Genomic DNA, 17,962 nt, shown 5'->3' on the forward strand with positions numbered 1-17,962 from the left:
CTGTTCCTTCTTTGTCCCTGCAGCGCCTCTGTCAGCCACTCTCCGCCCTGCTCCGGCTGGCACGGCTGCTGGAAGGGGCGCACGAGGCGGACAGATTCGGGAACCGCCAGCAGCAGCTGTCTGCCGTGGTCGAGAACCGAGGGACTGGCCGGCTCGTGGGCCTCCTGAGGCCAAGCAGGATCTCCTAGAAAGACCCTCCTTTGAGATGGAGGAAGGGCCTGTCCCCCAGCAGCTCCTGCGGAGTCGGACTCTCGCTGACCGCCCCGCTGCAGCTTTTCACCCCTGTACCAGTCCCGGCTTCCTCGGCTGCCACCCCATCCTGGAGAGGATGAACAAGTTTGTGTTCATGCTTTAGTGTCTGGCCTTATTTGTCCTTAAAAGCTCCGTTCAAGCAAGCTACTGGGACTTATGGGGGATTTTCTTAAATAACGTAAGGTCTGAGGCCATTCAGCTTTCAAAAGATGGGGCCTTCAACCATGGCCCAGTTCTGTGGGTGCTCGAGTCACCAGGCCCTGGAACCCTCCCAGGCCCAGCTCGGGGGACCTCTGGAGCAGAGACCCAGGAGGGCGGGGCCAGAGAACCGCACCCCTGAGGCCACTCCCTGTGCGAGGTGTCTCCCCACCGCATCCCAAAAGCCTTGTGGAAACCAAGCCAGGTGTCTCCACACATTCCGTCACGGTCAGCACCCAAGACTTCAGATTTGCTTCTCCTGTGTGGGGAGGGAGGGGGAGGTGTGTAAACTACCCCCATCCCTGTTCCCCTCCAGACTTAAGGGGGGCCGGAGCCCTCCCTGCCACAAAACAGCCATCAGAGCTGCATCCCCAAAGTTTTGGCTTCCCTGGACCAGAGCTCCTAGAGCGGAAAGTTCTGTGTAACAAGCATCTGCTCCTGACAACATGAGGCAGCCCATAGCCGCCAGAGACTCACGCTTCACACGCAAGTCCGGAGGGTGAGGTCAGAGATGAAGCGTGGCCAGGATTCCAGGCGAGCAGAGACACGCAGAGCAGCCCGGTCTCGGGACAGCAGCTTTTCAGTGGATGGAGCGTCTGCGCTGAGACTTGAACACAAGGCGTGATGTGAGGTGGGGTTCTGGGCACACCCCACAGCCTGGAGGAACCGAATTAGCAAGAGTGCATCGTGCTTGGGCAGTGACCAGCAACAGAATGCACCGTGCATGGGGCAGGCAGCACAACGGCCACATCAGGACGCACCTTTGAGGTAGGATGGGACCGACCGGCCCCCAGTGAGACAGAATGTGTCACAGGCCACAAAACGGCACAGCCAACTGTCAGAGTGAGGTGTTGTCTAAAAAGAGAATGCGCAGAATTCAGGCCCCAAAGTGACTCCAGGTGGACGGCTCCTGAACATTGTTCGCGGGACGGATCAGAAAAGTGCTCTCTCAAATCCTTCATTTACACATTAGCTAAGCCAATCAAAGACACTGTCCTTGATCCTTCATCTACATCTGCATCTGCCAAGAGGCCCAGAAAATTTTTCCTTAGGAAAATTCACATTAGGCATGAGGCCAAGTGGGTTTTTGATAAAACAATTTTACCAGTGCCATATCTGCATGAGGTGGTGGCCAATCCAGGTCTTAGATACTAAATATTACCGTCGGGACAGCTGTGAACTTTCACCAGCCCTCTCTTTCCCTGCATAATTTTTTTTTTCTGCCTTCAATAAAACTACACCCTCACTGCCTTTGTGTGTGTTGTCCAATTCTATGTTCAGGAAACCAAGGACCTGAAGAGAATTCCCCAGGACCTCCTACCTGGTAACTTTTCTTGGCAAGCCAGAAAGGAGGCAAGACTTCTTTTGGCAAAATTTTTTTCTCCTTTCTTTCCCATTTGTTTGCCCTTTATGTCTCTGGTCACTCACTGTGGGCACGAGTCAGACAGTTATGAGCCTTTAAGACAGCTGCTTGAAGACAGCCATGACGGGGTAACCTGGTTGTGGAGGAGAGCATTTTAGGTTCCATGGGGCCCAAGACAGAATCCAGGCTCCATGCAGGTCTAGGCTTTTTTTGACAACCTAAAGTTTAATAGGCCTCTTTCGCTCCCATACGTTTACTCTTTTCAATACATCATTCAGCTGTTTCACTGTCTTTGGGGCACAACGTTTAACGGCTTGGTCTCCTGCGGAGCAGCCGCCCAGCCCTCAGTCTGCTCCTTCTTCACTCACTGCCATCAGAGTCCCCTTTGGGCCTTTCCCCCAGATGGCCTTTGTCCCTGTTATCCTTAGTGAGGCACCTGCTTCAGGGCCTATTCCCTAAAAGCTCAGGGAGATATCTCAGTTCACCTTTCTGGCAGGTTCTCACATGTTCTCACGTGACGCCAGGAAACCTCACTCCTATAGACAAGAGATAAGGTCTCTACTTTTGGGAAACATAGGTCTCCTCCCTTCTTCCATTTGAAATCTGGGAAAATCTCCTTCCTATTCATGCTTTTAAATTGTAGGTAATGTAGGAACAAATCTGCCTAAGGGCCTGGGTGGAACAAAGGGAAAAGACAATAAGGTCAGCCCACTGGGAGTATGGGAAGGGGCTCGTTCTGAGAAGGGGAAGGTGAGCAGTGTCTCAGCAAACAAGAAGCAGTACCAACCTTTGTGCTTGGAGCTCTCCAAGGCTCTTTCTTAAATGCTGAGGAATAAACTTCTATCTCTATTGCACTTTTTAAAAACTGCCAAAGTCCTTTGTTGTTGGGATAAAAGGAAAACATATTTTCTCTCAACTGGCTGGAGGCAGCCAGGAGGGCCTCCATTCTGGACTTACGGAGTCATAGTTGGCTATGTATGCTATGGGGAGGGCTAAGAAATAAAAGGCATGGGGGCCACTTGCTTCATCAGAGACACCTGTAGGAAACTAGAACCATTAGGGGGTTGCCCCACAGCTCAACAGCTGATGCCCTCAGAAGGATGCCAGGCCTAGTCTTCTCTCCTCTCCACAGACCTCATGAAACACTGCAAGAAATGCCCTGTCAACCCCACCAGCCTCACTGTTAGGTTGTGTCCTTAATAGCTGGAAACAATTTGACAGTTGCAGTCTGAGAAAGAAAAAAAAACTCATCTTCTATCACAACATAGTTTGGCCCCAGTATAAACTAGGGGATCAGAAGAAATGGCTAGAAAATAACAGCCTAGATTATAAAATTATTCTTCAATAAGATCTTTTCTGCAAAATGCAAGGCAAATGGCCTGAAATCTCTTATGTTTGGGATTTATGGCTCCTTAGCCAAAGCTATCCCTTGCAAAGGCCCATGAGATGTGGCCCTAAAGAGGCCCCGAGCAGGAGAGTGATGTCACTGATGAACCATCTTTAGACTCCCACCTGTCTCTCAGGGAGATGCGGGTCTCTCCAAAGGTCTCCACAGCCTCCTCCTTGTAATCCTCAGGCCAGCGAACCAGCCTTATTCTCCCCAGGTGAGTCAGAAACTCCAGAGGCAGCTGGCTCTCCAGGGAAACCAAGCTCTCTCCAGCCTCTCCTTGTACTCCTCAGGCCCCTCAAGAGGAGCTTCCCACTCAGAGTTGAGCTTCCTGCTCTCCTCACTCACAGCTCTTCCTGCCCCTGAGAGCAGTCACTGGAGTAGAAGGGACTGAGTCCAGGCCCCTTTCAGAGTGTCAGACATCCAACAATGCCAAAAACATTTAGGCCATTTTTCAGAAGATCCTAGTAGGTTTTTGGATGGGTTTCGGACTTTGTCCTTTGCTTTTGACTCCTCATGGTGAGATGTCTAATCTGTCCTGGCTCCTTGCTCTACCCTAGATGAAAAACAGAGAATCCTGAAAGAGCTGAGGAGACATGGAAGTAGGCAAATACTGCAGGAGCATCTGGGAATGGCCCAGCAAGTCCCTCCAGCTGAACCAAAGTGGGACCCTAATACCACCAGTGGACTAGACGTGTGGTCTAAAATTTAAAAGTGCACTAGGAAACCTGTTAAGTATAAAAAGGTGAGCTGGGTGTGGTGGTGCTTACCTGCAATTCCAGCACTTGGAAGACTGAGGCAGGAGGATCACTGTGAGTTCAAGGCCAGTCTGAACTACAAAGTCAGACCCTGTCTCAAAACAAAACAAAAGATGAGAAAGATTACACAGGGCAAAGAGAATATCCAGCTGTCTTTCATAGCTGATTAGAAGAAACTTTCTGTAAATTTATAAGCTTGGATCCACCTTCCAAGGAGGGACACACACTAATGGGACATTTTATTTGTCCCTCAGCCCCAGGTATTCAGAGCGATTATAAACTTCAGATGAGTCCTAGGACCCCTTTGGCCCAATTGCTAGACACAGCCTTTTCTGTGTTCCCTGATCCATGTCTGGAAGAGGGTAGATAGGAGAGGAACAAAGAACACAGGGGAAAGTGTAACCCAGGCCATGGGCAGTGCCTCAAGCTATCCGAGGGAAAACCCAAGCCAGATGAAGGAGTGAACTCCTATCTGAAATGCAGGCTGACACTGGGTGTGCACCTGCACAGTGCCACCACTGGGGCCCTGCTGTGTCAGGTTGCTGGCGTGACTGGCCCACGGCACTGCAGGGTGGGCTGGTCCCACTGTCAGAGAGGGGCGAGGGCAACCAGAGCCCTCCTGCAGCTCCAGCAAAGGGGTCGGGAGGAGCTGGGACAAACTGCAACAGCCAGGCCAGAGCATTGCCACCTCCTACGAGAAGCCCAGAACCCTGAGCAGGTTCCGTTCTTTATAAGTACAGGACAGCAGACTTGGTTTTAACTTCCATCTCCAGCCAACCCTCCACAAGATCTATACCCATAACCAGGGTCAGCAGGAGCCCTCGTCAGAGCTTCTCTACTCCTTTGTTGTGAATTTGCTGGTAAATGTTCAACTGAGTTTTCATTGTCCCACAGTGTCCCACTCTGTTGGAAAGAGATTTACTATTAAAATTGGGGGCTGCTCTCCAATTCTGGCAAAGGCCAAAGCGGATTTTACCTGGTGGGGCCACACCAGGCCTCCCTGACTTAATTAGCCAGCAGGTTGCTCTGTTTTAAGGGAATCCCTGGGAGGGTAAATTCAGTGATGCCGGTAGTTACAAAATTAAAGGATCTCAGTCAGTTTCCCATTGGAAAGCAGTATCCTTTCAGAGAAAAGGCTGGTGAGGGCCCTGAGCCACTCGTAGACAGGTTTCTCAAACATGACCTTCTGCGACCTGTCCCCCATTCTCCCTGCAGTAAAACCTTCAGGATGATTAATACCAGATGATATAAGACCTGGGCCTCATTAATGAAGCTGTGATCCTGATCCGCCCCCTAGTGGCAGAGCCACATATAATCCTCTCCCAAATGCCGGGAGACAAACGGGCCTCTGATCCTGTACTGCAAAGGTGGGTTTTTTTTTTTAATTCCTCTCCATTTGAACCCCAATTCCTGCTTGCCTTTGAATATGAAAAATCCCACCTCAAAAGAAAAACAATAATATACTTGGACTGTACTCCCACGGGGCTTTAAAGACAGCGACCACCTCTTCTTGGGCACTGGGAAAGAGAATTTAAGGAACCTAGAGTTTAAACAAGGAGCCACCCTACAGTACGCAGATGATGTTCAAATCTGCATTCCCACTTAGGAGGTACCATAACACCGTTCAATTCTTTATTTTCTAGCTAAAAAGTGATATTAAAGTTCAAAGGAAAAGGCTCAGACACCCCTTCAAAGAGTTAAATACTTGGATACATTCTTACTTCTGGGGAATGGCCTCTGTCTAGGGAGCAAATCCAGGCTATCTATGACCTCAGACACCCTGCCACCAAGGGACAGCTTCATTCTTTCCTGGGAATGGCCTGCTTCTGCCAAATCTGGGTGCCTAATTCTGGACTAGTGGCAAAGCCTCTGTATTGGACTCACAAAGGTCCTGAGTCTGAGCCTTAGAACGGAGGAAAGTGACTGATAATGCTCTTCAAGAAATAAAGCATTTCTTACTCCAGCTCCAGCACTAGGACTGTCTAATTTAAGAAAAAGCCTTCTTCTTCTATGTATTGGAAAAAAAGAGGAATTTCTCTGGATGTCTTCACCCAAAAGTTAGGATGGGAACTCTGCCCAGTCGCATACTTTTCCAAAAAGATGGATGGATGGTCACCCTGCTGGAGGGCAATAGCAGCTACAGCTCTGCTAATAGAAGAAGCACAAACCAACTTTGGGACAAAAACTAGAACTCCCGTCTCCAACTGAGTCAGGGCTATTCTTGAGATAAAAAGTTACTTTTGGTTGACAGGGGGTAGTTACTAAGTACCTGGCCATGTTTCTGGACACCTCTGAAGTCACCACAAAGACACACTACTCTGAATTCTGCTTATTGATGCCTGCAGGCTCAGGAATTAGCCACTGATGAATGAGTAATTCCCCAGACTTAGGCAAGCAGGCAGGACGTCAGTGACCTGCCCGTCCAAGGCCCTGAGGAGCTATGGTTCACTAATGCAACAGCTTTGTCCAACAGGACATCTAAAGGTAGGTTTTGCAGTTGTTATACACAACATATCATTGAGGCCAATGACCTAACCCTGGAACCTCTGCTTAAAAATCAGAGCTCAGTGCCCTGACTCGGGCATTGATATTAGGAAAAGACAAGAAGCTAAATATTTACAGGCACCAAATATGTCTTTCTCATACTGCAGGGTCAGGCAGTAATCTGGAAAGAAAGGGGTTTGTTAAGTAATAAATAATCATCTTCAGAGCACAAGTGTAGCAGTCTACCTTCGCAGACAGGTTGCTGTCATCCATTACAGATACACCAAAGGGATATGTCTAAAATCTTGGGAAATTGAAAGGCTGAGCAAGAAGCAAAAGAGCAGCCTTATCTCCCCTCAAGATCCTAGCCTTATTCCCAGTTCCTGGGGAACTATTAAAACCAGCCTATACCTCTAGGAAGATAAAAAGGCCTTAGGACAAGGAGGAATTAAATGGGAACGTGGTATTTGGGAAACAAACTAGTCCTTCCTCAAGGAACACAAAGGAAAGCTGTAAAAACACTTTGTGATCCTTTCCATGCAGAAAGAGTTGCTACATTAGCAAATGGTAGCTCAAATTTTCCCAACTGTTGCCTCCCACCAGGTCCACCAAGCATTCCCACCCTGTGCCTACAATAACCCCAGCAAGCCCAGACATACTTGTTAGAACCCATACCAAGGACAGGGATATACCCTGGGGAGGACTGACAGTTAGACTTCATCATGTGCCACCATGTGGTCCTCATTGACACCTTTGCTGGCTAGATTGAGGCCTTATTTACCACCTCAGAAAAAGCTATAAAGGTAATCTAGTTGCTCCTCAAAGAAATCACCCCCAGTTTGGATACTCTAGTCCCTTCAGAGTCACAATAAGGCCTTCTTTGACTTCTCAAATAACTCAGGGGATGACAAAGGCTTCAGGAATAAAGTACCATCTCCATTCTGCCTGGAAACCTCAGTCTTCTGGAAAGGTCCAGAGAGCCAACTAGACCCTAAAGTGAGTTCTGGAGAAACTTTGTCAAGAGACATCTGAGCCCTGGCTCTGGCCATTGCCAACAATACTCATGAGGGTTCAAAACACCTGTAAACGGGGCTAAATATGAGTCTCTTTGAGATGCTATATGAAGGCCTTTTTCATCTTCTGATACATTAGAGAACCCAGAGGCCACAGGCTCTCACAGTATCTTATAAATCTGAGTCAGCTACATCAAGCTACCCAACTGCATGGGAACAGAGTCCTGCCTGCTCTGGCTCTGGTGGACCACCTAGCGTCTGGCCTGGAGGCTAACACCCCCTAAAACTTGGAAAAAGGGGACTCCTGCAGACCAGTGAAAGCCAACATGGAAGGGCTCTTTTCAGTGATCCTTGGCACACCCAGTGCAGTAAAGGAGGCAGAGACGGCTTGATTCACCTTTTTAGGGCAAAGCCAGCACCGCCTGAACCACCTAGGCACCTGGGAGCCTCTGGAATGTGTGAGGCTCCGCTTCACAGAGAGACTCCAGAGCTGCACTGGGAAGAGAAGCAGAGTCACTCATTAATAACCACTGACCCACTGCAGCCTAGATGGGCACCTGTCCTGCAACTTGTTTTTGGTGGCATCCATAAAGGGGATCGTCCTGATTGCACTATGGCTGTCAGACTCTTGGCAGTTTATCTCATGACCCTCTTTTGTCTTTTAGGAAGTAAACATTTCATTAGGATGGTGGCATCCCTCATGTTTAAACCTTACAAGAATCTCATGAAGTAAATATTTCTGTTGCCCATTTCATTGAAGTACAAAATGAGGTTGAAGAGGTACATCAGTGAAGGCAGGCTGGGTCAGGCTGCGATGACAAAGCTTTATGCAGATGCAAGCAACTCTTCTGAGCACCCCACCACCAGGCAGCACCGGCTCCCCTGTGTTGGCTGCTTTCTACCTTGGGGCGAGTCCTTTTCAACAGGAGACCTGCACAAGCAGCTGGGACTGTCACGGCCTGAGGCAGCACGGAGCGGTCCTCCCCTCTGGACCTCAGATCCTCAAATGTGGAGATAGTGATGCATCTCCCAATGGTTTTGCTCCTTCCAGCTCAAGAACCCTGCCATCCCGAAGCCCTCCGCATCCTGGCTGCCCATGCTATGCACTTGCTCTGTCAACACGCCTTTAAGCGTGCAGCACACTGGACCCTGGCCAGCACCTGTCCTGTCCCACGTGCTTTGGAACCGCTGCCCTCCTGGCCCGAAGCCAGGCCTCCAGGGACAGAGATCAGAATCCCATTCGTGTCTCAGCCAGTGCTCGGTATTGCGGTCTGGGAGGCTGAGGTGGGCGTGACCCCAGCCTCCTCTCCAGCAGCTACTAAGAAGCCTGTGCAGACCTAAGCGCAGATTTACGTTAGCATACCCAAGTCTGACATTTCTGTAAAATGTCCCACCCTCTGTCCTCCCAGATGGGTCTCTGAGCATGTTCTGAGGCTTCTTTCCTACTTCTGGTTTATAACCCAGTGCTCCGAGTTTGTGTCAACTACACATTCACTAGGACAGTCTCCACCGCCTCATGACAAGATTGCAGCGCATCCCAGGTCCAAACACAGGGCCCTGTGCTATTCTCTTAATGGTGCTTCCTCAAAAGTAGATGTAACTTCTTATCTTTTTTGCTTCAGAATTTACAGGATAGAGGCAAAAGGATGATTCGAAGTCTTCCCCTTCTTGTATCTCCTGCAAATATCATGCTGGGCTATGCTGTATTATTTTATTTTATTTTGGTACTGGGAATCGAAATTGGGTCCCTGTACTCGTGAGGCAGGAGGCAGAACCATTAAGCTAAATCCCAGGCCCCATACTCTATTCTTTTTGTTGCAAATTCATTCTTCTGAAGCCCTCTTTGGGAACATAGCACAGTGATAAAGCACTTGTCTGGCATGAACCAGGCTCAGAATTCCCAACCTATCCCTAAAAGCATTCCTTTGTGGTGTTTTGTATTTTAAAGATTTTTCAGCTCATTGGTCCCCTTACCTCCTTGTCCTGAGCCCGTGTCCTTGGCAAAGTGGCCCTGTGCCTCCTTGGACACATCTTGGCCTCGGCATCTTGGCCCCCGGCATAAACGAAAGGCGCCCACCCAGGGTGCCGGAGTGTGTGCTTCCCTTCTCTCTTGGCTTGAGAGGCAAATGCTTGCTGACTTGACTGTAATTACAGACTCCTCTGGGGGCTCCTAGAGCTACTCCGCACCCTCCAGACCCAGACGATCCTAGGACGACTGCCAGAAGCTCTTGAGGCCTGGGTTGTTCTGTACTCGAAAGCTAGCATATTGGTCTGCCGTGACTTTATGGAGGCTGGCTGGAGACACGAGCCTTTTGGGTCAGAGGCAAAGGACAGTTCATTACAGTAGTTGAACTTGCTGGAGTTATCAGTCTTTTAAGTTGGGGTCCTCAAACCCCAGTCCTCCAGGGTGATATGAAGAGGCCTAGGTGACCCCTGCAGGCATAAGGAGCTGTGATATAGGTCAGGAACTTCGAGTTTGGGAACTCGAATCTCCTATAATGGGTGAAAAGCCTGCCTGCCTGCCCTTCATTTGGGAAGGAGACATTACCTCTGTCGGCCAAGCCTGTTCACTATACAAACAGTCCTGAAAAGGTAGGAAGAAAGAGGCGCCGGGGATGTAGCTCAGTGGCAGTGCACCTGCCTCACAAGCGTGAGATCCTGAGTTCAATCCCTGGTACTGGGGAGCGGGGGAGGGAGACAGAAACAAAGAGAAAGCAGCACGTCGGTGTGTCGCAAACCTTGGGAGATGCAGAGAATCTGGTCTCCCTGCAGTGACTGGCCCGATTCGGACCCCTCCCCGAGATGACACCAGATCGGCCCTGGGCTGGGTCCCTTCTGTGTCAGTGTGCGGGATGTAATGATTACCCCACGGGGCTGGCGCCCATACGCAGCACCCCCATTATCTTTACTCCCTCCTCCTCCCTACCCCACCCTCCACGTCTGACTGTCTGACTTCCTGTCCCAGAGGGCGTGGGGTCAGACCCATCAGTACACTCCCCCGGTACCGGTACGGGCACGGAAATAACCTTTTGAGGGCCGGGAATTTAGCTCAGTGATTCCGCCGCCTACCTCACAAGCACAAGGTCCTGAGTTCGATCCCCGGTACCAAAAAGAGGAAAAAAAGAAAAAGAAAAGAAATAACCTTTCGAACTGCTGTCACAGGCCACCTTTTTAGGCAAACCGGCAAATATCAATTTATCCTCAAGACGCGGATGCTCTTTAACCCTAGCAATGCTACTCACGGCTCCAGTTCGTTTGTTGTGATATTTAATTTATTTATTATGTTTAATTTTATTTATTTTTGCCCTGACTCGCCGCCAGGGGGCGCTGGGCAGGAGTAGGCAGAGGCGGAGCAGGGGCCCTGGGGACCTCCTGAGGCCCCCTTCCCCGCCCAGTGACAGCCCCGCCCCTGTTCCTGCCGACTCTGCCCTTTGGTGGGAGAGGCTGCCCACCGGCTTCCTCTGCCTGTCCACAACGCATGCTCTTTGTTCCCTGTGGCTCCCACAGAGACAGAGGCTTTCATCTCAGCAAGGAAGGAGGCTGTGTCAGGATGCTCCCCGCTGTCCCTGTCCTGTGAGCCTGACCTTGGTCCCTTGGGGCCTCCCTCCAAGGCCTCCCCCAAGAAAAAAATCACACACTGACTCCAAGTAATCACCAACGACTCTTTCCTTTCCTTCTTCCCCCATTCATTAACCCCATAGGTCGTTCATTCAGGCATTTAACCTGGGAGCCTCACTCCGTCAATAAAGGTAACCAAAGGAGAGCTCAGTGCATGGTTCCAACCCCCCTCACTCCAGGGCAACCACTTCCTGTCACTAAGGCTAGTCTGACACTTCGCGTAAATGAAGCCCTACAAGACCAGGCCTGCTTGGTGTTTGCACACCGTGTCAGGGCTCTCCGGGGTTGCAGCACGTAACCCTGCATTCCCTTTCATGGCTGAGTAATATTCCACCGTGTGCGTGCCTGCCAGCTCTAGAGCTTCACTCTCAGCTGATGGCCACTGGGTCTGTTCTACCCCAGGCCGTTATTAGTGGCATCACCGGGGATCTTTGTGTGCACTCTCCTGGGAATGTGCCTGCAGTCCCCTTGGGTCTATACCAACGCAGAAGTACAAGGTCACCGGGTCAGTGCTGGCTTCACTTTCCCGGAACTGTGGGACTGTTTTCCATAGTGTCTGCACGGTTTCCCCTTCCCAGAAGTACCAGGTGAGCTGCCCTCCTAACCAGGTGACTGAAAGCCCTGTGTAGACTTCTCCGGTGAAGCCACAGCCCGAGGCAGGGAGGAGGAAGGTTGCCTGGAAGCCCGCTGAGGACGTCTCATCTCCTGCCCTGGAGACAGCGGACACGGAAAGAGGCCTGGAGCCGTCGGTGGGCGTGGGTCTCTCGTGGTGTGGGAGGCTGGCGAAATGGCCCTCCTCCAAGATGGCTGCACTGAGAGCCGGGGCTCCGGGTGTGGAGCGGACCCCACAGGCCACCTTCACTGCGTGGAGCAGGAGGCCGAGGGAGGAAAGCCCCCACCCCCTTTCAGGAGACCGTTCCATCCAGGACAGGCAAGGGAGGCTGACCCAGCACGGGGATCCCGGCTGGCTTTGACTAAGACTTCTAACAAAGGAGTGGGCGTGCCGCCGTGTGGAGAGCAGGACTTTGAGTGATGCCATTTGAACAATGTTCATGACAAATACAAAGCCTACAAACAAACTCATTTGCTCTGGGTAAGTTCCTGGAGCCTTGGACAGTGGGAACATCTTTTCATTTTCTCTCTGCACGATTTGGCAGTCAGAAGGCCTCGAGAAATTTAGTAAGGCGCACACCACCCTTCGTTCACCACCTTCCCCGGGATGTCTCGTTTAGTATTATTCACTCAGTCCCAGCACTTATGGAGGCTGAGGCAGGAGACTGCAAGTTTGAGTCCTACCTGGGCAGCATAGTGAGACCTACTCTCAAAATGCTAAATGAGTAAATGGATGGGACTGGGATGTAGCTCACTGGTAGAGCACCCCTGGCTTTGATCCTTGCCAGAGACCCCAGCAGTCAGGTTCCAGGCCCCCATTCCCCAGAATACACTAGGAGGGAGAACTAGGAGAGAAAGCGGGGCCAGGACGACCAATTTCAGTGCAACCAACAAAGGCCCTGGACAGTCCCAGGCACTGACCTTTTATTGGCAATCACTTGGGGTAAAAGCAATGTGTGGCTTCTATGGAAATTAATGTAAAGAAGGCTCATGAAGGACAAGACAAAGCATTCTCAAATCAGGAATAGAATAGACAAAATACATGGTTGTAATTAGAACACTGTCCTTCTAGAAGGAAGGTTTTGGTTGTGGGAACAGATTTTGGGTGCGAGTCAGGCTGACCTCGGCATGTGGGCTTCAGCCGGACTCACTTCTGTAAACAGCCGGTGGTGGGGTTCACGATTCACAGCCGGCTTTGGGCGTAATCAGTCTTACAGTCCTCTTCATCCTAACCTTCTCTGTTTGAAAACGGCAGCGGCATCAGATCTGGTGATCTTTGCAGGCCCAGGGCTGTAGCAGGCCAGGGAGTCGCTCAGATGCAGCCTTTGCGTGGCTCTCAGCAGGGCATGACATGGTGCTGCTTGCAGTGAATTCATCACAGTCCATGCTGGTCCATTCTGGGATGATGCCACAGCATCTTATTTTCTGTTGAAAAACAAGCATACCCTGGCCCCTATGTTATTAATTGTATTGAGCCATTTCCCTTTTACTTCGGACATCCTTGGACAGCACTGATGTCTAGGACATGTCTGTAGACCTATCCTTGTATCAGTGGAGTTTCAATGGAGTATATTTACCTTTCATAAGTGGATTTAAAAATTTTTAAACGAAAGTAACAAGATCTAATTGAGCTTGTTGAGGTAGCTGTACCCCCTTTTTGATATAGTTGTGCCTTTAGGGAAAGGTGAGTACGCCCAGCACTGGTTTGTCCTGTGAGTTCTCCAGTGGACCTGTGTCACAGTACTTACGATGCGTCTAACTGACTCAGCTGTCTGTAATAACTTCCCTTACAAAGATAATCTCCAACTCCGGTCAGGGGAGAAAGGGTGTAGTTTCAATCCAAGTGCTTCAAGCTGAGAAGGGTCGATACAGGGGAGACAACAGTTAAGGGCTCTCTTCAGGGAGCTAATTTAATAGGCCTTAAACAAAAATCACGTTGTAATTTAGCAATTATAAACTGTCTATATAATGTCAATCTGGTGGATTTTGGCAAAAACCCTAGTACATTTGTTGTTGATTTTCTCTTACATGATCATTTGGAGTTTGGGAGCCTATAGGCAAGAATAAACAATTTTTAAAGGAATGAGAGAACTGAAATCGAAGTATAAGTACTAAAATAAAAAAACAGCTTGGGGAGAGAGCCATGTTTAGAAGGAATAAAACAGTGATTGTCACCTGCTGGCTCTTAGACCCTTTAATTAATGGAGGTTATCTATAAGTCTGATATTCTGTTATAATTTTTAAAATTTTAGCTGTAAAAAGATTAAACATTTAACAATTTTTAGAAACACTTTTAGCTAAAAAATTTAAAAACTCTTGTTGCGGTCTAGACATCTTACCATAGTTTTTTCTAATGACCAATAACAGGTGAGTCAGCAGTGTAGCTGGAAACTGCCAGGACGGCCAGCAACTGGACTCCTTCTTACATCCAGCTTTATTACTATGGTCTTGAGTTCATTTTCTTTGGACTATACTTTTCTACTGGGTGTTCAAGACCAAATTAAGGTGGAACTTATCTTAATTAAAATTAACCTCTTACTGTCTCTCAAGGTCATTGAAGTCTCCTCAGGCATTACTTTGAACTCTGTGTCGAGCTTTTCAGCCCCTGTCAGTGTCAGCCATCAGGATGCGTCGCGGCCTTGCTTGACCATGGTGCTTTCTGTGAAAGCGTGGGAGGTTTTTCCCTACAAGTGACACTCCTGTGGCACACTTTTGATTCTTAGCTTTCTGGTGTCCAACAATCCCCCTGCTCAGGAGGTTGGGTGACTTACCGAAGTCGGCACAGCAAAGCTGGTCAAGCAAAATAGTGACAGGATCATGTAGAAAATGTTCTTCGTGCCCTGGGTTACTTGTAGACCTTGAAGGGCCAGGGCCAAAATATTGGCTGTCTTCTTAGCCCAAGCCACCTTTTTAGTTCTGGTCTCTAAACATTAGTTGTTGAACACCCAGAAGAGAAGATCAATAACACTAGCCTTGAAGTCTGAGTAGTGGACTTTACTGTTATGTTTTTATCTGGAGATCAAGTACTTTGAAATGTAAAATATAGTTAGAAGACTGTTATTATCATCAATCATGATTGTTCTAGCAGTTGAATTCCTGTAAAATGTTAACAGAAAAACGTTTCAGATCAAGAACCACATATTTTAGCATGACGATCATGATGATATTACCTTTGTAACACACTTAAATATTCCTCTTGATACAAAATAACCATTATTAAATGCAGTTATCCCTCCACAAAAACACACAAAAGCTATTACCCAAATTGTTTTTTTGATGGGATGCCATCGAAACAAAATATATCAACTTATAAATGTACCGGCCATCATAAGTAGCTGGAGTGTAAGAAAAAAGCAAATACCTAAATCAAAAGAAGGCTTTTATCATAAACAATATATTTGAAAACCTGTATAGTCAGAAAGCATAGATGCATTTAGTACACCAGAAAGTTAAAAACAGTAATTACCACAGTTACATGTATGAATGCTTATGCCCTTTAATTTAGCATCTTTTCAATAAAACCTTGTTTTGTTTTGTTTTTACAGAAAATTTAATCTTTTGAAAATGACCAGTGTACACATATCACATATTTAGAATTTAACCCTTTGATGATAACCAATGTAAATGTATTATGATAACACATTTAAGTGATATTCACTGATGTAAGTTTCTTATAAGGCTATGAAAACTATCAGGGTCATTCTGTTTTAAGACTATGGAAACTGTTGAGGTCCCCCTAGTGAGCAGAGGCTGGAAAATATTTCCAAGTGGCTGCTCCTTTGTTCATCAAGAGTCTCATTTAGCAGTCTTTCTAAACCTAAGGATCCTCATTCGTTACTTTGACAAAGCTTACTTAATAATCTATAAAAACCAGACTGTAAAAATTAATACATTATTTGTAACCAATTAAAGTTCTGGAGTGACTAGATCAGACAACGATATACATTACATCTTTTGATTTGTTAGCAATGTGGGGAATGCATGCCTTTAACTTTAATAACCTTTATCTATAAGCCAATTTAAATTTAGACAAATATGTTTTTTTAAAAAATTTTTAAAGGAAAACTTGTTGAGCTCAAACAAAATGTATGTATGACTGGACAGACAAACAGGCAAACAAACAGATTTCATAAAGCTAGAGTCCACTCAAAATATAGTTAGCCTTTTTTCATTTTTAAGTTCATAATTGTAAATAAGACTGGTCAAAACTTTTTGTAAGTCAATTAACAGAGATCTCTTGTAGAACTGGAAAGAATGAAAGCTCTTTATGCCATAAATGCAAACCTTTTATAACAAACTTGAAACTAACAAGCAGACATACATATTTCCTTGATAAATCACTTCTGTACAGCTTCTTGATAGACCTAGGCCTTTTGGTCTTGTGTATCTCTATCCTTCTAATTAGACAAATACACAAAATCTTTTCATATCAAATATATCTTTCATTTATAGCCTTTTAAATATTGTCCCTCCATCTCACTTACCATAAACTTTCTATAACAAACTTGTCTTCAGCTGTTAAAATTTTAAAGTGTCTCTTTTTTTTTTTTCCTGTTCTCAGATTGTTACCATTTAAAATTTGACTGGCTGCTAATAGAACAATAGTAACCTTGAATCCTTCATCAGCAAAGTACAGAAAAGAGCAAGTTAACCTTATAATTGCAATTTAAGAAGTTGCAATGCACAAGAAATATTTTAAACACACCACTTAAATGGTCAACTCAAGTTGTAACAAAGATACATTTATCAATTAGCTAAAATTTGTAACATGATTTCTCTTATAAAATCTCTGACTGGTAGACAGCAGTTACAGTTTCTCTAGCTTTGTTTTGGATTCCAGACCTTCTCAGGCAGCATCAGGCTGATAACAGAGCAATTGCCTTGGCTCTTAAAGCTAGGAGTGTTTTTTCTGATTGTTTTGCTTTATGCTTTTCAAAGCTTTTCTAGCTGTTTGCAACCCATTATTTATTTTCTCATTTCAGTTCTTTCCAAGCTGAGGCAAGTTCTGATTTTTTCTGAGTGTGACCCCAGCACTTCCCGGTGCACTGAAGCCAAGCAGCTCTCCTCATGCTTTTCCCCCACCTCCTCCACACCTGTGATCTTAGCAGCTCAAATGGAGGGGGAGGCAGCTCACCCTCCTCCAGAGGGAAGCACTGAGCTTTGCCTGTAACAATGTTTACAAACATCTTCTGAGAGAGGCAAGTCCACCTTCCCCCATGCCTTCCACACAAGGGCATCTGGGGATGCAGGTCACACCTGTGCACACCGGAGAATGTTTACTGTCTTCCTATGGCTGACAAGGTGCAGAGTCCAGTTCCACAAGCCATTCCTGGAATGCCAGCTGGATCTGGGAGGACCTCAAGGTCAAAGACAGAAGCAATCCTGCCCTCAGTGTGGCCAGGGTGAAAGCAGGAACGTTTATGGGACAAATACATGCTGGTGGTTCTTATAGCAATAAACATACAGCAATAAAGATGGGAGACAACTACCAATCTTACAGAAATTAAAGGTTTATAGCAGAGTACCATAGAAACTGTGTGGCAACAAGTCAAATAAAGTAGACAAAATTAAAAGATTTCTAGAAAAATGCAAACTGGCAAAACTGACTCAGGAAGAATTAGAAAACCTAAGTAGATCTATAGTAAGAACTTAAATTAGCAATTATTTGCCAGAGACTCATGCAGTAAGTCTCTAGTCCCCATCTGCCAGTGTATGATGCGGCTTGAGAAAAAAAAATACACTAAGAGACAGAACTAGGAGAGAGAAAGCAGGATGGCCAATGCCAGTGCAACCACAAAGGTGCTGGCCATTCCTAGGCAGACTTTTATTGGCTATCAACTGGGGTAAAGGCAAGCTATGTGTAGTTTCTGTGGGAATTAATGTAAACAAAGCTCTTGATGGACAAGACAAAGCATTCTTAAATTAGGAACTAGCAGACAAAATATATGATTGTAATTACAACACTGTGCTTCTAGTGTGAAGGTTTTAGTTGTGGGAATGGAATCTGGCATGTAGGCTTCAGCCAGACTCACTTCTATAAACAGCCAAATGTGGGGTGGACTCTTCACAGCCTGCTTTGGGCAGAATCAATATTACAGTCCTCTGCAATTACTTTCCGTAAAGACCTGGATAGCTTTACTCATGAATTCTCCAAAATACATTTCAGTTCTAAAACCGACTTTTACAAACCCTTCAAAAAATTAAGCAGAAGGGAAAACATCTCACCTCACTCTATAAGGCCAGCTTTATCTTTTTTTTTTTTTTTTTTTTTTTTGGG

General features: G+C 47.0%; 1 long non-coding RNA gene across 1 annotated transcript in view; it reads left to right on the forward strand.

Annotated features, from left to right (window-relative positions):
- Positions 1-1,695, forward strand: part of LOC117285522 — a 3,486-nt gene extending 1,791 nt beyond the window's left edge. Inside the window, exon 3 of the long non-coding RNA XR_004516569.1 lies at positions 24-1,695. This is a non-coding gene — a long non-coding RNA (uncharacterized LOC117285522). The remainder of the gene's footprint in view (positions 1-23) is intronic.
- Positions 1,696-17,962: the final 16,267 nt, after the last annotated feature.

This window comes from Fukomys damarensis, unplaced genomic scaffold (genome assembly GCF_012274545.1).
Source record: "Fukomys damarensis isolate Sample0158 unplaced genomic scaffold, DMR_v1.0_HiC HiC_scaffold_11, whole genome shotgun sequence".
Classification (NCBI taxonomy): domain Eukaryota; kingdom Metazoa; phylum Chordata; class Mammalia; order Rodentia; family Bathyergidae; genus Fukomys; species Fukomys damarensis.